Source organism: Rhinatrema bivittatum, chromosome 2 (genome assembly GCF_901001135.1).
Source record: "Rhinatrema bivittatum chromosome 2, aRhiBiv1.1, whole genome shotgun sequence".
Taxonomy (NCBI): domain Eukaryota; kingdom Metazoa; phylum Chordata; class Amphibia; order Gymnophiona; family Rhinatrematidae; genus Rhinatrema; species Rhinatrema bivittatum.
This window is the reverse complement of record NC_042616.1, coordinates 200,113,437-200,130,330: the sequence shown is the minus strand read 5'-3', so window position 1 is coordinate 200,130,330 and position 16,894 is coordinate 200,113,437. Positions and strand designations below refer to the sequence as shown.

Sequence of the window (16,894 nt, the reverse complement as noted above, 5' to 3'; positions counted from 1 at the left end):
AGAGCCAGGGGGACATGCCTGCATTCTAAGCTAAGTCCAATTCATTGCCGGCTCTAGAGAGACTTTAGTTGGGGAATATAATACCTGTTAGTGTAAGAATTTAAAAGCAGCAGAAGAAAAAGGCTAAGCTTGCACTGCACAAGTCAGGGAAAAGGCAAAGAAGAGACCACTCTAAAAGTAAAAGCTGAAGATTAGTGCCTACAGAGCTCACAGAATCTTTATTAAGTGAGCAACAAAGTAAAAGCAGAGAAGTTTGTGTTTTCCTCTTTATAGATTTTAAGTCATTGAACAAAAACTAGGGCAAAGAAAAACATGGGATTATATGCTAGTATGAAGCCTGAGAGGCATGCACAGACATAGATCATAGGGAAAGTTGTTCTGGACTATGTTGCTTTTTGTGTGAATGATAATTGGCAGAGTTTGTTACGAATCTGAGAACACTGTTGTTGCTGCAGAACTTATGCCTTGTAAAAGCCTAATGATTGGAACTGGTAATGGTAAATTGTATGGAAAGCTGTTGCAAACTGTGACTATAAATTCTGCAAACTTGAATTTAAGCTCAGAGGGTGCAGTGTCACTATTACTTTGAGCTTTAAACACTGTAGCTGATTGTTTTGTGCTTTGCGGAAATGCTGTATTGAAAACTCCAAATGGAAAATGTTGTGTCTTTAGGTATTCTTTAATACAAGCTTTAAAGGTGGTGTTAGAACCACAGCTGAAGTAACAGACAGTACATAAAATCTTTAAGAATAAACTGCAGCTATATGAGTCATTAAGGGATGAGAGTTCCTCTGCAGTGCTACTTAAAAGAGACCAGTACTAGAGCTGTTACAAAAAGTGTTGAATAAGTAGAAACCTAGGGATTGTGTTCATATCTCAGAGACTAACGGGCCGATACAGTAAAGTGCGCTCCATTAGCCCGCGTTTGGCCGCGCGTTTTCCACACACTACTTTTACCCCTTGTATAATAAGGGGTAATAGTGTGTCAAAAACGCGTGGCCAAACCTCCCGAAACTAATAGCGCCCGCAACATGCAAATGCATGTTGATGGGCCTGTTAGTCATTCCCGCGCGATACAGAAAGCAAAATGTGCAGCCAAGCCGCACATTTTAATTTTGGCCAGCACCAGGAAAGTGTACAGAAAAGCAGAAAAAACTGCTTTTCTATACACCCTCCGACTTAATATCATAGCGATATTAAGTCGGAGGCCCCAAAAGTAAAAAAAAAATTTAAAATTTGCCCGCGGGTTGGAAGACAGGCACTCAATTTAGCCGGCGTCCGTTTTCCGAACCCGTGGCTGTCAGCGGGTTCGAGAACTGATGCCGGTAAAATTGAGCGTCGGCTGTCAAACCCGCTGACAGCTGCCACTTCAGTCAAAAAGGAGGCGCTAGGGACATGCTAGTGTCCCCTAGTGCCTCCTTTTACAATGGGCCCTCATTTACATATTTTTCCTTACTGAATCGCTCGCCCAGGAGAGTGACCTGAGCTCTCCCGCAGGTTTTTCTGTATCGGCCCGTAAGTTAGTGCCTTAATGTGCTATAAGCCTATTACACTTGGACTGGGCATTGCAGTAGAAAGAGGAAACTCATTGATTTAAAGGGGCACTGCACCTCCTTGAAGCTAAAATGCCCCAGTTTTGAGAAATAACTGTTTGCCTCCAGAGTCCTGGAAAACAGCTGCTGGAGACCCTTGATCATCACAATAAACAGGATATAAATCAGCCACACAAATGGGGTGACATTATCAGATAGTGCCAAGACAAAAAAAACCCTCAAGCTCATATAGACTGAGAGTCCTTCTGAGCATGCGCATAGGTTTTTGAATAAGTGTCTTCTGTCTTCTTTCTTCCACCTGGATGAAAAGACATGATTTTTGCTCTGTGTTCCATTCGCTCAATTTTTTTTTCTTCAGAGTACAGTGTAATTTTGTATATTTTTCTATCTGCTTCCTGTTGTCATTTTTTCTCATTCTTTTTTGTGAGTCTTCAAAAATAAGCTTAGAAATGTTCTTATTTTTTTCTAAAAATTGAGTTTGATTAACTTTGGTCCTTTTTGCTATGGCAGACAAGAATTCAGGCTTCAAAAAGTGCCCCAGATGTGATTTTTAAATATCTATTCAAGATCTGCATGATCACAGACTGCTCTGCCTAGGACTATCACATGATATCCTTAATTATGCTACCTATGCCCAAATGTCTCCCAGGCCTCTTAAATACAGAGTTTCAAGCTTAAAGACTATTTAAATCCTCCTCAGCCTTCATCAGCACATAAGAAACATGCAGCTGGAGATAACAGTACCTATGACAAAAAGGTCTGAGTCTTCTCATGCTCAGCGCCATAACTCTCAGACATCTCACCACAGACATCAGTCATCCTCCCCCAAACGAGATATGACATCTTCTGCACAGAAACAGGTGGGCACCAAGGCAAACCTGTTCCACACTGATAGCTTCTCAGGACAGAAGGTTAGTGTGCCTTTTTAACAAGGAAACCTTTCCAGAGCTATCAGCCAACATGGACCTGTTGTCCTTATTGGTGCCAACCACCCCTCGGTATAGAGAATAAGACATTGCTGCAAACCAATCTAAAATTTCTGTTTCTAAGAAATATATATTGATTCTAGTCCCAGAATCAGAGAATTTTTAAATGGAAATTCTTCCCCCCATAGTAGAACACCATACCTGTGTGAGGAAGATGTGGATAGACTTTATACAAAAATATTTTGCAAATCTTCCTGGCTCTCATCCTCTTTCTCTGCCTCTCATCTCATCCAGCCTCAGACCTCCTCCTTGCCCTGTGGTATCAGTCCTTTTCCTTGCCTCCTTCACCTGCTTTTGGACTGATTACTGGATTTGACCTTAGCCTGGACTCTGACCATTCTTGCCTGCCACTGACTGACCCCAGCCTGGACTCTCCATTTTTTCCTGTTGCCTACCATTGACCTTAGCCTGGACTTTGACCCTTCTGGCCTGCAACCTGCCATTGACCTTAACCTGAACACTGACCATTCTTGCCTGCCACCTGCCTCAGACCCTAGCCTGACTCTGAACATAAGCTCGCACCACTTCCGAAAAGACTCTCGGCTAAGACCTGCCTGCCCTCAGAACCCGAGGACTTGACCCAAGGGAAAGGGATTGGTATAGGTAAAGCTCCAGATCTATCTCTTCCTAGCCTAGCCATTTTGTTGACTGAAATTCATGCAGCAGTTAAAGCACTGCCTAGCTGCAAGTGTCCAGGATTCGATGGGGTTCACATTAATTTCTTTAAAATAATTCATGCCCAGTGTTGCTCCATTCTTCTTTCAGACTTTTAATGTGGCTTGTCATGCAGGGTTTACTTTGGGTGACATGGCTGATGCTACTATAGAAACAAAAAACAATTGTGTGCTGCAGTCACATTTAAAGTAGATTATATATGAGAACAAACAATTTTTAGAAAATATTTAAACAGAATAAATGTATTCCAACAAACAACATCTTGTACAGAGATATTTTTAATTTGGTAACAGTTTTCAAAAATCTAAACAAATTTACAAAGAAGACACTTAGATGTTAAGACTTCAATCCCCAAGACCATGTTTCGCAGTTGCATCGGTAGGGACAAAGGCTGACTCTAAAGGTATAAAATGAATTCTGTAAATAGAAATTCTAGTTGGAACATCAGTGTAATACAAAAACCACAAAAAGGCATACAGTAAAAGGCATATACAGTACAATATCCAAAATGGAGGAACAAAACTAATAAAGCTTAACGGGAGTATTCAAAATAGAAAAACAGTAAAAAAAAAATATATATATATGGAATAAACCATTCCCCTGTAAAAAAAAAAAAAAAGAGGGTAGTATCATTGTGTATGATTGGAATAAATATCTAAAAAATAAGAGTACAGTACAATGACATTTAAAAAATGTTTTAAATATAATGACATTTTTACAATAGAAAAGACATTTGTCCAATGAAAATTTTTTACATGAGGGAGAATTAATGGGGGGATGTTATGAAAAAGAATGTTATGCAAGAAAATAATCATCTAAGAAAAATCTAAGAAAAAAACAAAAGAGTTGTTGAAAACTTTAAGAGAAGCAAAGGAACCATGTATTAAAGAAGGGGAATAATTTTTTAATATGAACCTGTATGAGATGGTATGTGTGCAAAATATTAAGAGCAATAAAGCAGTATGATAACCTCACTTAAGATGAATTGTCAACTAGGCTTCCTGGATAAAAAAACAGAGCGTAAATTAAAGCCAGAAAAAAGAACGAGTTAGAAAAAAGTTTGGAAGAATGTTGACGTAAGAAACATCACTAACGTAGGATATGGCGAAGATTGAAAATGGGGGTAATGTTATACCCACGATGGTATATTCAAAACATTAGTGATGCTTCGATCGGTTCTGAGAACATATTGCAGGTTCCTGTAGAGTAAACACAATTGCCAGCAAGAAAAGAAAGATGTATGATTACCAATGATCAAACAAAAATAATAAACAATGATAAACAAAAGAAATTGTACAGAATCTATATAAAAATGAACAAAATATTTATATAAAATTACTGGTAAGAAGTGCCTGCAGTGCTTTGAATGGGGTACTGCTGTCCCACGGATGATATGCCAGGCAGAGAATACAATCTGAAGCAACACAAAAGACGAGCTTACTGCAATTCAGAACATTTATTTTTATTTATTTATTTATTTATTTTTCTATACCGGCATTCGATTTGACATATCACATCGGTTTACATATAACAAGATGTCTAAGGAGAACCTTATAATGACATGGTACATTATAACAGCATAACTGAGTGATTGGCTACGTACAAATAACTGTTTTACAAGATAGTATTACCTTAACATGCTTGATAGCATAACTTAATACAGAATATATTGAGAGTTTAAATTAACTATGTACAGTGGCAGGATAGGAAACAGGGGGGCAGGAAGGGGCTGAGGTGGAATTATTTGTCTAGTGTGAAAGCTTTCCGGAAGTGCTAGGTTTTGAGGTTCTTTCGGAAGGTAGGTGTAGATGGGTCAGTTCTGAGAGTGGTTGGAAGGTTGTTCCATAGGTGAGGGCCCGCTACGGATGCAGCACGTTCTCTAGTGGAGACTCTATGAACTTCCTTGGCAGGGGGAATGGGGAGTAGGCCTGTGTTGGTTGAGCGGAGATTTCTAGTGGGGTTGTAGGGGGTTAGAGGACCTTGTAACCAGCTGACTTTGTCATTGTGGATTGCTTTGTGTATGAGCATGAGTGTTTTGTATTGAGATCTGAATGGGACGGGCAGCCAATGGAGTTGTTTGAGTGCAGGCGTGATGTGATCTGTTTTTTCTTATTCGTTAGTGACCGTGCGACGGCATTTTGTAGGAGCTGGAGGGGCTTGAGGGTGGATGCAGGGAGGGCGATAAGGAGGGCGTTGCAATAGTCTATTTTGGTGAAAAGGAGGGATTGCAGTACCGTCCGGTAGTCCGGGGGGTGAAGTAGAGGTTGGAGTTTCTTCAGGATTTGGAGTTTGTAGAATCCTTCTTTATCAATGTCTTGATATGCCGTTTGAAGTTCAGTTCCTGGTCCAGGGTGACTCCGAGGTCTCTAACTGTCGGGAGTATGTTGTACTTGGTTAGAGCTGTGGGGTCAGATATGGGTATTGATGTATTTCTGGAGAGGTGAAGAATTTCTGTCTTGCTCTGGTTGAGCGTTAATGTCATTTCTGAGAGGATGGTGGTTATGTTTGTCTGGTATGCTTCCCATTGGTTTAAGGCATTGCCAATGTCATCTCTGATGGGAGCAGGATCTGTACATCATCGGCATAAAGAAAGTAGGTGAGTCCTGTTTTGTCTAGGTATTTGCATAGTGGCAGAATATAGACATTGAAGAGGGTAGGGGATAGAGATGAGCCTTGTGGGACTCCCTGTGAAAGGGGTATTTTTTCTGATGTTGTATTTCCTTGGGCTACTTTAAAAGATATGTTGGTGAGGAATGATTGAAACTATTGGAGAATGGTACCGGTGATGCCTATTTCTTTTAGACTGTGGATTAGAATCTTATGGCTGACGGTGTCAAATGCAGCGGAGATGTCTAGTAGGATTAGGAGGAAGGATGTGCCTTTGTCGAACCCTCGTAGTAAGGTGTTTGTGAGGGTGAGAAGTAGCGATTCTGTGCTGTACAGTTTTTTGAAGCCATGTTGAGCCAGGGGCAAGTATGTTGTGGGTTTCCAGGAATTCTGAGAGTTGGTGGTTGACTGTCTTCTCGATGATCTTGGCCAAGAACGGAAGATTCGAGATGGGTCGATAGTTGGATGGGATGGTCGGGTCGAGTTGTGGTTGTTTTAGAATGGGTTTGACTACAGCACATTTAAGGGAATCCGGAAGTACTCCTTGCTTGAGGGAGAGATTGGTGATGTCAGCGATGGGTCTGGCTAGGCAGTTCGGAATTAGCTTGAGGGTTTTTGTTGGGATGGGGTCGAGCGGATGTGCTGCTGGGTTAATCTTTCGAACGATGTTTTCCACCTCATAGAGGCTACGGTCTCAAACTGTGACCATGTTGTTGCTGTAGGGGGTATTTGTGTGATGGGTTTCTTGCCTGCAGAATAGTTTCTTGCCTGCAGAAGGAAGAGAAGGAGAAGGGGACTATCTTGAGAATAACTAGATAATACTTTGAAATCATTGGCTCATTATGCTGCAGCTGTCAAAAAAGCAAACAGAATGTTAGGAATTTTTAGGAAGGGAATGGTTAATAAAACAGAAAATGTCATAATGCCTCTGTATCACTCCATGGTGAGACCCTCACCTTGAATACTGTGTACAGTTCTGGTTGTCGCATCTCAAAAAAGGTATAGTTGAGATGGAGAAGGTACAGAGAAGGGCAACCAAAATGATAAAGGGGATGGAACAGCTCCCCTATGAGGAAAGGCTGAAGAGGTTAGGGCTGTTCAGCTTGGAGAAGAGACGGCTGAGGGGGGATATGATAGAGGTCTTTAAGATCATGAGAGGTCTTGAACGAGTAGATGTGAATCGATTATTTACACTTTCAGATAATAGAAGGGCAAGGGGGCATTCTATGAAGTTAGCAAGTAGCACATTTAAGACTAATCAGAGAAAATTCTTTTTCACTTAACACACAATTAAGCTCTGGAATTTGTTGCCAGAGGATGTGGTGAGTGCAGTTAGTGTAGCTGGGTTCAAAAAAGGTTTGGATAAGTTCTTGGAAAAGTCCATTAACTGCTATTAATTAAGTTTACTTATGGAATAGCCACTGCTATTAATTGCATCAGTAGCATGGGATCTTCTTGGTGTTTGGGTACTTGCCAGGTTCTTGTGGCCTGGTTTGGCCTCTGTTGGAAACAGGATGCTGGGCTTGATGGACCCTTGGTCTGACCCAGCATGGCAATTTCTTATGTTCTTATCAGTAAAGAACAACTTGAAAAAGTAAAAAATGAAGAGGAAAAACGTGATTACCTATATAGATTTTTTGGGACGTGGTTACTGCTGAGTGTTCCGAGAATTATATAGATGCAGCTTCTGCTGATCGTTCCGAGTAGCTTTAGCAGAAGAGCGGGGAAAAAATGAACACGGTTTTTAATGCAGCTGCCTAAACACACCAAAATAAAGCTGTCAATCATGATGACACTAACGAGTTTGGCATAAGAGTGGAGTAAGAGAGCTAAGAATGAAAAAAATCATGATGTCAGATGAGGGTTTAACAACAAAAAACGGGGAGGGGAACAAAGGGGAAAGGACTAGCTTCGTAATGGGTTTATAACTACATGGAACCAGAGTTAAATTGAAATGATGGATAAAGGGCAAAATGCTAATTAAAAAACAATAAGGTATCCTAGAAAGGCTCTCCACTCAATCTCTTTGTTGAGACCGACAGAGGATAGAGAGTGGAGCTCAAAAATCCAACGCTGCTCACATGTAATTATAAGAACGTAGAGTAATTTCCTCTGCAAGGTGATTGGGATGGAACCTTCTAGGGCCAAAAAAAACGTAAATCAGACAACATAATTTTTTGTGTGCCAGTGTTCTCTAAACGGAGCTTCTAGTCTGTTGTTTCTAATGCAGGAGCAATGCTCTAAAATGTGGACTTTCAGCTTGCAAGAGGTTTTGCTCACATATAACTACAGGGACAAGTGATTATATAAACAGCTCCCATCAGATCACAAGAAGACCTATGTTGTAATGTGTACTGTTTACCGCTTTGGGGTGAACAAAAGTGGACAAAGTGCATGAAAAAGGACAGGCAAAGTAGTGGCTGCAGGGAAAATGTCCCTTAGGTGGCTCCAAAGGATCTTTAGGAAATGTTAAGAAGGAAGAGACCAAATAATCTTGCAGGTTTTAACCATGTTTGGAAGAAAAAATAAAGGAGATAGCATCGCCCAATGTTTATGAATAATCAAACATACGTCTCCAATGCGACTCAAGTATGGAAGGACACAGGTAATACAAGAGTCTGTATTATGGGTAGAAAGTAATAGAAGCCTGTTCCAATGAGCACAAAAGGCCCTTTTGTAAGCTTTTTTTTTTTTTTAGAAAATGACTCTGATAACCATGGGAGAGAAATCTAGAGAACATGATTTGTGCATTTGAAATGAAATCTGCAGTAGAGGAACATAGGCGGCGTAACCGGAAAAATTGTCCTGTGGGAATGTTGTTTCTTAGGCGACGTAGATGATCACTAGTAAAGTGTAGTAAAGTATTTCGGTGAGTTGGTTTTTAGTAGATGGAAGTGACAAGGTTACCGTTCTGAGAGGCTATGGTGGTGATTAAAAAGGAAATGCTATGGCGGGATATCGAATGGGTAAAGGGTAAATTGGGCTCAGAGCAATTGAGATAATCCAAGAAAAGATAAAGCTGTATAATAGAGCCTGTCCATATCAAAAAGATATCATCTATGAAGGGAAACCAAACTGGGACAAACTGTTGAAAAGATAAGGAAGAGTAAACAAATAGTGATTCAAATTGAGAAATGTATAAGCATGTTATATCAGGTTCCATGGTTGCTCCCATGGTGGTGCCTTTGAATTGCTGGTAAATGGTATCCTGAAAAATGAAAAAAATGTTTGTAAGAGCAATAGTGGCTTGGCGGAGAATGAATTCTGTAGGGATACAGACAGGACGGGGACATGAATTAAGATACATACATGATTCTGTAGACTTTATCAAGTCTACAAACAGCCTCTTTCTTACACTCAGACTTCTACGTAGTTACACTTGACATTGAGTCACAGTACACCAATGTTCCTCAAGAAGCGGCAATTATTGAAACTCATCTTAATTCATGTCCCCGTCCTGACCATATCCCTACTGATAGGCCTCACCTACCACTTCCCCTTCCAGGGAAGGTGTGCCAGAGGCCAGTTAGCTGTTGCTCTCCTCGCTATCCCTTTTCTTCCTCTCAGTGGTTGGCTGTATAGGTCAACCAGTTGCCTAAACCATGTATGACTACGCAGCATTCATCCTCACAATGCACCAGTATACTGTATTTGAAATACAGTATTAAAAGTTAACATTACATGAAAGACATGTCGCAGCCACCATTTGTTCTGCCTGAAAGTGACAGTAAAAGAGGCTTTTGTGGCATTAAAGTTTGTTGTCTACCTAACATGGTATGGCCTGAGAGCCATCACCAACGGACTGCATTCTGCCACTCACGTGTGGATGACATAGTGCCATAAGTGTGATGGTGGCCCATATGGACCACAACCCTGGAGAGCTACACCTATACAAATGCTGTAAATCTCAAAGAGCAGTGAAGGTGAACCATGCATGGGAAAGTAGCAGGTAGACAGTTTAATGTTTGAGTGACAGAAAAAAATGTTTACACCCTCATTCATAAGTACTTAAAGGTGTGCAGGTGAAGTAATAGTTCTATACTGAGAGTGCGTACTGTCATTTTGGCATTCCCAGACCAACGTCACAACAGTAACTGAGCAGTTAAACAGCCAGTGTACACTAGGATTTATAATTGCATACCTATTTACAGCATATCTACATTTGTTTGGAATTGTGCTGAAATGGGAGCAAGTACATACTTAAAAAAAAACTGCACAGGATTTTGGTGTCCACAAAATAGGAGCTACATATCAACAATAATGCACACCTCACATGGGTGTTGGATCACAACCTCCCTTTGTGTTGCTGAAAGCATCTTTGCTACCTGGTGCAGTTTTCAGTACATGCACAGTTCGTTCAAATGTGGTATTCCTCTTTGCCATTGCATGCACCCCTACACCCATGCACCATACTTTATGGTAATGTCATGTAGGTGTTATTGCCTTCTCTGAGACCCAACGGGAGGATGCATGTCCAGCTCTGTGAAGGCAGGATTGGGAATGTGATACTGTCCAGCCTTCACTTGCAATTTCCATAGACATGTCACTGTGACAATATAGTTCATAACTACTATTTCCGTTGCCAAATCAATCCTCGTCAAACATTCACATCATAGAGGCCAAGGGTTTATGTGTGTGTCAAACTCCTGCCTTAAACTGTCATATCACACACAGTCTCACTCTGATGTGGACATGTCAGGTTGCTATAAGGTCATAGTGTGTTATGTGTCACAGATAGTCATGTGGTGCAGCAGTATGCACATATCTATGTACCCTGAAGATATGCACATTCTTCACGTTTTACCTATACCTACTATCTGTTACACTGCAGCTGTGATCTGTGAACCCCGTTAGAGTCCATTGACTGAGCATTCCTGTCCAAAATACTTTAATATCGTTGAGTAACCAACATTGCTCCACACATTTCCATGCTTTCATGGTTGCATGGTATTGATGATGCGCATGCCTGTGCCCACGTCTGTGGACAGCTGAACAGCTCAGCAGTAAATGCTGTAAAAGACTTCTACAGTTATCTGGTGCAGGTGAGGTCGGGTCCTACACAGTCCATGTAGACTTCTGTGTATTGCATTCAGTGTTGACCAAGAATGGTCAGTTAAACTGGTTCTGAGCCTACAAGCTGCCTCCATACTAAATGCTACACAGTCATGAATGTAAAGGCCTACTCCTACCACAGATGTCATGTGCTTGCCATGATAGGTGATGGCCTTTATGTGTTGCTGTCAGCTGCTGTATGACAAGTAGGAAGGAGGAGTGAGTGACTAGTGTGTGGTATACAATGTGCATAGGTGCAGAGTACAGGACGTAGAGCAGTGATGCTGGTGTAGTGGACCAGGAAGACTTCCACAGACTGAAATCCCTGTAGTTTCCTGCTTTTGGGATCTCGATGCTACCGTAGCTGAAAGCTCATCCTTTACTTACACATATACAGACCCACAAGCTATGCCTGTACAGATGTAGGAGCCAAAGTGTTGAAATCAGTCTGGTCCCCTGCACCAGCAGCACTCCTCTAGGCCCTCTGGTGGTTGGCCGTGAACATTGTAGAGCAGATGGTATTCCCTCACTCCTCATCCCAACTTGTGACCCAGCAGCTGACATGTAGGAACACTCAGCAAGTACACATTGTATTAGGTTAATTGTGTAAGCTACAAATGTATCTGGTCACATACCCTTGCACCTCTTACCAAAATAATTGGCCAGAAAATAAACTGTTGGATCATGATGACTCCAATTTAGCTTCACAGTAACCAAGCTGTACATGCACACTATATAATATGTTGGCCATGAAGGTAGTGAGCAGGTCCCATCCAAGCGCATCTAAGCAGGAGTAACCAAACAAAATCACTTAAACCACACAATAAAAGAACATAACCATAAATTTTTGTTTTCAAAAAGTAAGCACTTTATCAGCAAACACTGTTTGAAATAAAGACAATGTCTTAGGTAATCACATTGTGCAAGGATTAGATAGCAAACAGTAAAAAACATTGAACATTTTGGGCTGGATTTTAAATGCCCTGCGCGTGTAAATCCGGCCGGATTTAAGCGCGCAGGGCACTCGCGTGCTGACGCGCCTATTTTGCATAGGCCGCCGGCGCGCACACAGCCCCGGGACGCACGTAAGCCCTGGGGTTTTGTAAAAGGGGCGGGGAGGGGGCGTGTCCGGGGGCATATCTGGGGTCAGGGGGCGGTTCGGGGCGCGACCAGGGGGCGTGGCGCCGGCCCGGGGGCGTGGTTGAGGCCTCCAGACCAGCCCCTGGGTCGGGTGATGGCGCGCGCAGATTTACGCCTGCTGAAAGCAGGCGTAAATCTGCCAACAAAGGTAGGGGGGGTTTAGATAGGGCCGGGGGGGTGGGTTAGGTAAGAGAAGGGAGGGGAAGGTACGGGGGGGTGGAAAGAAAGTTCTCTCCGAAGCCGCTCCGATTTCGGAGTGGCCTTGGAGGGAACAGGCAGCGCGCACCGAGCTCCACAAATGTGCACCCCCTTGCGCGCGCCGACCCCGGATTTTATAAGATACACGCGGCTACGTGCGTATCTTATAAAATCCAGCGTACTTTTATAAAATCTACCCGTTTATGAATAGCACATTATGTGAACATCTGTACATTAATAGATTTAAATGGCATCATGACATATACAGGCACTGCATGTTATCCTTTACACACAATCATGATTACTACTAACAACATAGAAAGAGGAAGTGGCACCCCTAAAGCTATAGTAATGCTGTAATGTAACAGCTATATTCAGAACTACTATGTGCTCTGAAGCCAAAGGCCCCAGACAGTCCATGTTGAAAGAGTGCACTCAAAGGGGACAGCCTAAGGGCCACGGCAGCAAAGTTCAAGTAAAGGTAGCAGGACCAAGACAGTAGAACGTAGTAGCATTGAGAAAGGAGCCCCAGTTGATGACAGCAGCGTGGAGAAAGGAGGCCCATGTGAAGACGCAGCAGCATCGAGACAAACATCAGTAGGAGTTGAGATGAGAGGAGGTATCAGCATCCAGAGCAGGAGATGACATGAGAAGAGGCAGCAGCTGCTACAACACAGGATAACGCTTTAAGGAAGATGGAATACAGGCAGAGCATAGAGGAGGGCTGTACAGTTAGTCTGCAGGACCTAAAAAGCACAGTTAAAACTACCTTCTTCATGCCGGCCAGCACAGGAACTCTGTAGTGAGGACGGGCCCAGCAGGCTTTTTACATCTAGCCAGCACAGGAACTCTGTAGTGAGGCTGGGCCCAGCAGGCTTCTTCCATCTAGCCTGCATAGGAACTCTGTGCAGAACCCAGGCTGGGTTTGTCGTTTACGGTGTGGTTGTATGACCTTAGAGGCCACATGGCTATGTATGACGTGGCCGGCCGGTTGGTGGGGGCACTGGGGACTCAGATGGAGGCTCTGGCATCCTTTGTAAAATCTGTGTCAGCACATTCATAAGGGTGTTTTTAGCTTCCGTCAATGTAGTAACATTGTGGGTTTGGGCTGCAGTTTGCTGTTGCAGAATCCAGTTTTATCCGTTTACAGTCCTCCTTTGCCCCAATAGCTCTGCCCGTATGTGTGTCTGGTGTGTTCTACGTGCCTCCTTTGCAACTGGTGCAGCTGCTTCTGTATGGACTGTTCTGATGGGGGGGATGCTGATGGTGCAGGTGCTGCTGTCGGTGGCTGTGTTGGTGGTGTTGGGCTCTGTGGCTGCAAAATTGGCATTAGTGTGCTTGTGGCCGCCTCCTCGTGGCACTCTAATAGTGGTTCTGGATGGCTCTGTAGTGTGCTGGCTCTACCTTCACCTGATCCTGGAGGCACTCACTCCAGGTTGTGCTCCTCCATTAACTGGGATAGGTTGAGGGACACATTTAGTTGGCTCGACGAACCCAGAGGTTTCCAGCACAGCAAATGCCCCAGTTGCCTGTGGCTGCTCCTGCTGCTACTTCTCCTCCTCCTCAGTGCTGACCTGCGTCTGTGCATACATGAAAAAAGGCTTTTCAAAGGCCGTGGTGGCTGGCTGGAGCATTCAGGCTGGGACCAGTATGTTGTTGGGTGAGAGCTGTGGAAACAAAACATAACACATAAGTACCAATGGGAGTAAGTACCCTTTTTTTCTTTTGGCATCAGAGGTGCATTTTGCTTATTTGCATTGTGAACATCTGATGCCAAATGATGTGTTCACCTGTTGTGCCTGTCCTTTTATAGGTGAGATGAACTTACCAGCTGCTCTTGTGCTGTCCAGCCACTCATCCATTCCCTCAAATACATCCGGTCCCAGCCTTTGGATTAGGCAATTCTCCATTTCAGTGATGACTATGGGACATGGGGCTCCTCCTCCCATCATTCGTCTGTGTTTGTTTTGGGCTATCACCTTGGCTTTAAGCTGCGCCTTTATATCTCTGTACCGGGGGCGACCTGCTCCCCGCTTCTTTATATGCCGCTCTGCCTAGTGATGTTCTGACCTAGGCTTCTCCAGATCTGGCAGCCTTTGATGTTTTAGCTGCCTGGTTACCAAACATCATGGCATAGTTTTCCAGGACTCCTGATTTTACCATTTCATTCTCCATGACACCGAACATAATGGCACAGAGACAAAGGCGCCCTGCTGCCTGGCTGCTAGATGGGGGTGCCACTTCCTTTTCCGGAGAGGTATCCTCCCTGTCATCACTGTCTTCTGCTGAAGCTACTCAGAATGCTCAGCAGAAGCTGCGTCTATATAATTCTCGGAACGCTCAGCAGTAACCACATCTCAAAACGTCTACATAGGTAAACACATTTTTCCTCCTCACTTTTTACTTTTTCAAGTTGTTCTTTACTCAGTTGTTCTCAAGATATTCCCCTTCTCCTTCTCTTCCTTCTGCAGGCAAGAATGTATTTTCTGAATCGCACTCAGCTCATCTTTTGTGTTGCTTCAGATTGTATTCTCTGCCCGGCTTATCATCAATGGGACAGCAGTACCCCATTCAAAGCGTTGCAGGCACTTCTTATCAGTAATTTTATATAAATTTCTTATGTTCATTGTTATATAAATTCTATATAGTTTCTTTTGTTTATCATTGTTTATTATTTTTGTTTGATCGCTGGTAATCATACATCTTTTCTTGCTAGCAATCATGTTTACAAGAGCCTGCAATCTGTTCTCAGAACCGATCGTGGCGTGACTAATGCTGTCTTGAATATACCATCGCTGGTATAACATTACCCCATTTTCAGGCTTCCCCATATCCTAGGTTGGTAATGTTTCTTATGCCAACATTCTTCCAAAATGTTTTCTAACTCAAGGTTCTTTTTTCTGGCTTTAATTTATGCTCCGTTTTTTTTCCCAGGAAGCCTTGTTGACAGTTCATCTTAAGTGCAGTTGTTATACTGCTTTATTGCCTCTATTAATTTTTTGCACACATACCATCTCATATAGGTTCGTATTAAAAGATTTTCCCCCTTTTGTTTAATACATGGTTCTTTGCTTCCCTTAAAGCTTTCAATATCTCTTTTGCCTTTTTCTTAGATGATCATTTTCTTGCATGACTTCAACCTTATATCAGGTATGTTTTAGATTTTCATTTTTAACATTTCCCCCTTGTGTAAAAACTTTCACTGGACAAACATCTTTTCCATTGTATAAATTTCACTTTTTTTAAAATTTCACTTTTTATTTTTTTTATTAAAAATTTTATTTTTTTTAGATATTATGTATTCCAATCATACACAATGTTACTGCCCTCTTTTTTGTAGGTGAATATTTCTTCCTTGTTTTTTACTGTTTTTCTATTTTGAATTCTCCCCTGTTAAGCTTTATTAGTTTGCTCCTCTATTTTGGATATTATACTGTATACGCCTCTTGATTTATGCCTTTCTGTGGTTTTTGTATTACACTGATGTTCCAAATATTTCTAGTCACAGAATTCATTTTATCCACTTAGTCAGCCTTTGTCCCTCCCAATGCAGCTCTGTGAAACACTGCCCCATGTAGGGGGACTGAAGTCTTAACATCTATCTAGGTGACTTCTTTGTAAATTTGTTTAGATTTGTTGAAAAACTGTTTCCAAATTAAAAATCTCTCTATAGAAGATGATGTTTGTTGGTATACATTTATTCTGTTTAAATATTTTCTAAAAAAATTTTGTTCTCTTTAATGTGTACTGCAGTCACTTTAAATGTGACTGCAGTACACAATTGCTTTTATTTCTCTTTGTGGTATGTTTTCTGTGCATCGATCCACTATTTCCTTTGTGATGCTACTATAACCTGTTTGCATATGGAGAGGGATGTTTTAGATTGCAGCTCCTATAGCCTATTTCCATTTTGAATTCCAACATTAAAATTTTGGCTACAGTGTTGAAATTAAGATTGGAATAGATTCTCCCTGGACTAATCTACACTGATCAAACAGGCTTTGTGACAGATAGGGTGTCCCCCTCTAACAAAAGATTTTGTTTAATATATTTCTCATAACTAATGTAAGTGTATCCCTGGGTTACATAAGAACATAAGAAACTGCCATGCTGGGTCAGACCAAGGGTCCATCAAGCCCAGCATCCTGTTTCCAACAGAGGCCAAAACCAGGCCATAAGAACCTGACAATTACCCAAACACTAAGAAGATCCCATGCTACTGATGCAATTAATAGCAGTGGCTATTCCCTAAGTAAAATTGATTAATAGCCATTAATGGACTTCTCCTCCAAGAACTTATCCAAACCTTTTTTGAACCCAGCTACACTTACTGCACTAACCACATCCTCTGGCAACAAATTCCAGAGCTTTATTGTACGTTGAGTGAAAAAGAATTTTCTCCGATTAGTCTTAAATGTGCTACTTGCTAACTTCATGGAATGCCCCCTAGTCCTTCTATTGATTGTAGCATTAGATGCAAAAAAGGCTTTTGATCAGCTTTTTTACCTGGATTAAATCTATATATGAGCGCCCCTGGGCTTACCTCCTTATTAATGTCACCCTCTCACCTTTTATCAGTATAGCTCTTGGTATGAGACGGGTGTCTCCTTTCTCCCCTGCTTTTTTATCTGGCTTTAGAACCCCTAGCAGCGGCTATAAGACAGCACACTGATCTTCAGGGGA

The 16,894-nt window shown here is 42.1% G+C and overlaps 1 protein-coding gene across 5 annotated transcripts in view; it reads left to right on the top strand.

Moving 5' to 3' along the window:
- SNX13 (sorting nexin 13) overlaps positions 1 to 16,894 on the top strand; it is a 447,782-nt gene that overhangs the window by 361,019 nt on the left and 69,869 nt on the right. The window contains exon 21 of one of the 5 annotated variants that reach the window (XR_003854521.1): positions 15,325 to 15,361. The exons of the other annotated variants lie outside the window; for them this stretch is intronic. The gene's annotated coding sequence lies outside the window, so the exon portion shown is untranslated. The remainder of the gene's footprint in view (positions 1 to 15,324; positions 15,362 to 16,894) is intronic. 5 annotated transcript variants of the gene reach the window in all.